The 5881-nt window shown below is 32.5% G+C and overlaps 1 long non-coding RNA gene across 1 annotated transcript; it reads right to left on the minus strand.

The window, feature by feature from the left end:
- Window positions 1-990: 990 nt before the first annotated feature.
- Window positions 991-3732, minus strand: LOC147567370 (uncharacterized). The gene is made up of 3 exons (XR_015237664.1): window positions 2738-3732; window positions 2480-2661; window positions 991-1099 (listed from the first exon to the last, which is right to left on the minus strand). It is a non-coding gene; the product is annotated as an uncharacterized LOC147567370 (long non-coding RNA).
- Window positions 3733-5881: the final 2149 nt, after the last annotated feature.

Below are 5881 nucleotides of genomic sequence, written 5' to 3' on the forward strand. Positions count from 1 at the left end.
TGACAAAATGTTATAGATGAAATTTTTTTTTGGATTTGAATGAAAGAAACACCATTCGGACGCTAACCGATTAATATGTAGGGTTTGTAAAGACTTTGCGACCTTAAAAGTGGAGTCAAACTCCATATGGTTGAGATATTAGTTGGAAATATATTTTCTCCAATAATCAAAATTCAAAACTACAGAATTGGTAAATTAAATAATAATAATGAAATACATATCTATCCCTAGAAAAAGTTACATAAAATAAATTTTCAAGTGGATTTTGGAAGAAATCTATTCTAGCGACATGTAGACTGTAATGAGAACAAACAATCCAAGTGACGTTTCCATATCTAATGTTCTAGAAGAAGGTATTTAAAAAAATCCATTACCAATTATAAAAGGCATGGAGTAGTTCACTTAGCGTTAAAGTGACCTGTAGATATAAAGAAATCGCGTTATAAGTTATAGATTGCCCACAACACTCTGTTTAGTTGTGGTTCGTAACGTGAATAATTAGAGTATCAAGAAGGATAAATGTCAATGATTGTCAGATGATGCATAATTGTGGGAAAAGACGAAGAAATTTAGTAGACTACACTTTAACGGATAGAAGGTTATATGTAGCATCCCAATAAGGCGTAGCACCGGACGTGACCAGTTTCGAAAGATAGACATTACAGTTGAACATGTGTTATGTCTTGACGGAAACAATAAAAAATTTTAATTACAGTAATAGAGACCAAAAAAGTACTTAAATATACTAAAGATTCCATGTCTTGTGTAATAAAATACCTAATGACTTGTGTAGTTGAATAGTACTTTTGTTGTCCTATTGAGTTTGAAACGAAAACGCTTTAGTTATGTTCTTTACTTATGGTGATTGTAAACATCCATACAAATGCGTATGAAATTAAATTTAAGCGACAACCCAAAGAGACCAATGTGGCTATAAGACGACCTTGTTAACTATAGCTGAACTAAAATTAGGAGTTGCATTGATGGATTTATTGAGTAATTTGAAACTTGAACATAACAAGACTAAACTAAATATATGGATAAAAGAACCCTTTGCTGCACCAAATGTTTCAACTTGATTTTATGGCACCATGATAACCTACATTAAATTTAAGCGACAACTCAATCAGACCAATGTAGCTATAAGACGACCTTCTTAACTGTAACTGAACAAAAATAAGGAGTTGCATTGACGGAATTGTTGAATAATTTTAAACTTAAACATAACAAGACTAAACTAAATATATGGATAAAAGAACATTCACGATGTTCGTGGTAACCTACAATTTTTTTAAAATGAAAACAATTAAAGAGGTAAAAAAATAATATAACAGATAAGTAAAGTTAGTGTGTCGTACAGAAAATTAATGATTCAACCTTTGTGTGAAGCCAAGCAACTACAATAAGAACATTCACGATGTTCGTTAGTACGTTCCGATCAGGAGGAAGATATACATATCTAAAATGGGAAGGATGTTAATGAGGACTGAGGAGAACATGAAACTAACTTTTATGACAAACCAAATAATTTATTTCACTATTAGATGACTGGATCAAGAAATGAGGATGTCTTCACAATTTTACAATGAAAACTCATTACCAAAGAAAGGAGAAGGAAGTAACATACTCAAGATGAGGAAGAAATGTGTATTCCACGACAATCTTGTAGCTATAGGTTCACTAACAGGAAGAGACCCCATATTGACTCCCCTACTTTGGTTTCCAGTAAAGCCGACATCTTTGGTCAACTATGCAGGTAGACAACTCGAGTCCTTCACAACTTGTGCTTCATTTTGTTGATCCTTATTATCTGTTGATATTGGCTTAGTTGCTGAATAAAATTTGACTAATTTGCTTAATGTCAGGTTGGTACGTAATTTAGGGGGAAGACTTCTTTCCCTACTAAGTTACCAAAGAAATGGAAAACTAAAGAGAAATTTCTTCTCTTTTCCTAACCGTAAAAGTTAATCAAACAAAAATTAAAGGTAATAAGAGCAAAACATATATGTACTTGTTTAGTTGTCTTTTGCTTCATAAGTCAAGTTTTCATCTTTGAAATCCACAAATGCAATGTTCCTTAGCCTCAACATAACAATAAAGACCGGTCAAGCGGATGAATATTGAATGCAAAGTCCCACCTAAATAACCCAACCAGTAAATATATAATTTGCAGGCATGTATGGAAGGTTACCAATTTATAGTTCATGGATCTTATAGGAACAAAGGTAGGATTTCATTTTTTATTTATTTTTCATGCTCCTCTTTGCATTAATATGCTGGCGGTTTACTACAATAATCAGGACATCGGTATTCAGAATGACCACCAATATCAATTAGAAGCAAAATCGAACATCCATGTGAAAAATTAATATATTTGAACATGATTTACTCAAAACGGCTTACAAGAACAATCTAATTGATAAACAAAAATTTATAGACTAATTCGAACTATGAGGTTGTTATGGGAGGAGAGCGATACCTTCCTCCAGAGCAAAGACAGACAAAGGAAGCACCGTAGTGATCAGAAAAGAGTCGAGAGAGTTTCTCGTGATCAGGAGATACCGAAAAAAGGGTCCCTCCTAATAGTGAATCTTCTTCTTGTCCTCATGTCTACATTGGTGTTGTCTGCATCTGATGATGAAATTAATTCATTTGCTACCGCTGCAATGGAAGAAATACATCCAGGAGAGAAATCAATAATAAGCAGTTGATTAAAGTTAACAAAAGAAAGTCATACCAAATGAGAACGTGAAGAGATTGTTGTCCATTGCCATATATTATCCGAAATGAAATTTGATTGAAAACGTCGAAATTTTGTTCAAGTAGTTGTCCTGTTACACCATCAATGACTTCACATAAGAATAAATAATCTCGTAAGCAATTGATATAACTGGAACATAAGAAATTTAGGCAACAACAATCTGCGAGTATCAAACCTACAACCTCTTTTAGTTAGAATCGGTTGCACGCCCATTAGAGTACAACCCATTTGCTATATAAAGAAGCTTTGAATCGGTAACAATCAATTTTCTAATGTAGATCTGAGAGGATGAAGGATAAACTGTGTAAATTATAGCCAAGATACAGTTATAGAATAGTTCTATATTCAAACAAAGTTGTTCCATGGAGGAATTTGACCAGGTAGGTAGTTTGCACCTTATTGGAAATGTTGATTACGGTACATATCAAATAAAACACGGAACACTGTAGGAGCAAAGGTAACCAGGAAGCAAAATTTATGAAAATAAAATTCAATTGGTTGAGTCATTTCCCCAAACAAGTTGTGTCATAAATAAAAAGAACTATGGACAAGTGGAGGATGAAAGTATTCACTCAATCTCGTCCAATACTCGGTACTTCTTAACAAATAAAAAAAAAAGTAGATAAAGATGTCATAAAATCTAAGACAGTGAGAGAGTGAGACATTGAGAGAGGAAGGTGAGATATTGCGGAGAATTTTAAGTATGAAATAATTACAAAAAAATTGAGAGTGGGGGATGAAGAGGTAAGGAAGGAGGATTAGATGAAAGGGATAAATGGGAAAGTGAAAAAAATAGAGGATTTGAGAGACAGGGATGGACATTGACAGAGAGGAATGAGAGATATGACAAAGAATTTGAGAGTGCATATTCAATGAAGCGCTTGCACGAGAGGGGAGGGATTTTGGTGTTTGAGATTCACTGGGCGCGGTTAGGAGTTGATAAGGCGAGGAAGACAAACATGGAAGAATAGTTGTCTGTGTGGCTACCCAAGTTTTTGTTGTTGAGAGAGAAAAATGAATTTCTGAGAGAGAAGAAGGAAAATGTCATGTTTGGTATGCGAATGAGGTAATTGAAGGGACAACGAAGAGGTAATTGAAGGGACAATCAAGTGTAGATGGACAACAACAAAATGAATGGATTGTTTTGAATGAATAGTGTTTGTCTTAGTCACATGTATGTGTGGTCACCAAGTTACCCGGAGGAGCTTTCATTTTGTCCTAGAACTGGGTAGAGTTAATTCAACTGAACAGAGAGAAGTTCAAAAGATGAATCGACCCATAGGAGAGGAACATACCGTGAAAGATGGGCGAAAGCTTTTGGTTATTAATGTGCGATTCAATTAAAAGGTCTGGACTAAACGATAAATAAATCATATCAAATTTGACATCTGTTTGAACCATGAAAGAGGAAAGTTGCCTTTTTTTTTTTAGGAAAGGAAAGTTGTCCTTTTAAAATGTCTATGTGGCTATCAAATTATGTCTTAAGCATGACCCCCCGTCCTACTGGCGGGGTAATGCCCTTTAAACAACGCGAAAAAGTAGACATGATATTCGATTATTTTTTTTAATTAGTATCCTGATACCCTCTAAAGATAGGTGTAGTTGTCTAGAGGTATAAGATTTGTCGTTAGTTATTTAAAAGTTTTGAAATTACAAAACTTTTTTGATTTTGATGTTTAAATCTATTTACAATTTTTTTTTTTAAATATTTCTAGTTTTCTTTTATAGATAGCTAACTGCCCCCATATTATAGGTTTAAGTCCAATTTAATACAATCAATCTAGACCCATTTAAAAAAAAAAAATCAAACTCCAACTTAGGTGTAGTAGACATATGTTTAAGTTTTTTTAAAGTATGTCTTACAAAAGACATGAAAATTAGAATTGTACGATTCTAGCCACATAATATTCAGCAAACAAAAATTCGCTATGACATAGAAGGCATCTCCATCAATTCATAAAGGGGTGCTATTATAAAAATTGTAACTTCACTTTCCCTCTTTTCTTGTTTGTTGGATTATCAAACCAACTCCATATCACAACAATTCAAAGTGAGAACAAGAAAATATTAACAAAATTAAATTGTGAGATAAATTGATAAATACGTAACATGTTCTACCTTGTTATTAGAAACGGAACCAAAAATTTTGTTTGGAGTACAAACACGAAAAAATTTGTCAAAGTATAAGTTCTGGTATGAAATATAATTTTCATATATATTTTTCATTTTGATTTAAGAGGAAATGACTCAATATTAAAAGCATAATACAAGAGTGAACATGAAGGTACGAGAAGATACGAAAATGAGTCTCCACCAAGGCAATAAACCTAATCTTTCAATTATATAATCAGTAAAAGGAAGAAGGCAACTGTTGCACCAATCAGTTATACCCGCTTACTTCTTTTTTTTGTTGAGATTATATCCGCTTACTTGATTATCAATCTTGTATGAGCGTACCAGTATATGATACCACAAAATCACTTATTGCTCTTACTGTTCATTTAGATATTTCATCATCCTAATAGAAAAAAATCCAATAAGAATACTAAAGAACAAATACCCATCATCATTATTGATAGTTTGAAACTTTTCATCACTGAATGAAACATATGAGCATAACATTAATAAAATACTTGATCTGTATCAATTCTCCTTCCATGAATATATCAACTGTTGCTTCGACGTATGGGGAAATGGTTCTTTCTTATATATGGGAAAAATAATTTGGTTCATGAAAATGCTACGGAATTAGTAATTAGAATTGACTAATACTAAATTGATATTTTATGGACATAACATTTAACATAATTGTTCATCTTCCTAAATTTTTCTTTGAGAGGCTTAATAGGTTCAAGAAGCTACAATTAATTTAATAATCACCTATTAATCACTACTGAGATTTGTTCATCTTCCTAAATCGTTCTTTGAGAAGTTTAATAACTTCTGGAACATCAACTAATTTATTAGTTAGCTATTAAAATTTATTAAGATATATTTTGAATAAAATCAATACAATTGTTGATCTTCCTCAATGGCTCTTTGGGAAGCTTAATAGGTTCATGAATTTGAAACTAATTTAGTAATTAACTACTAATTATTAATGAGTGGAAGACTGATCTA

The sequence above is a fragment of the Eschscholzia californica genome, unplaced genomic scaffold (assembly GCF_041429995.1).
Source record: "Eschscholzia californica isolate CP2 unplaced genomic scaffold, dmEscCali1.0.p SCAF_1, whole genome shotgun sequence".
NCBI lineage: Eukaryota > Viridiplantae > Streptophyta > Magnoliopsida > Ranunculales > Papaveraceae > Eschscholzia > Eschscholzia californica.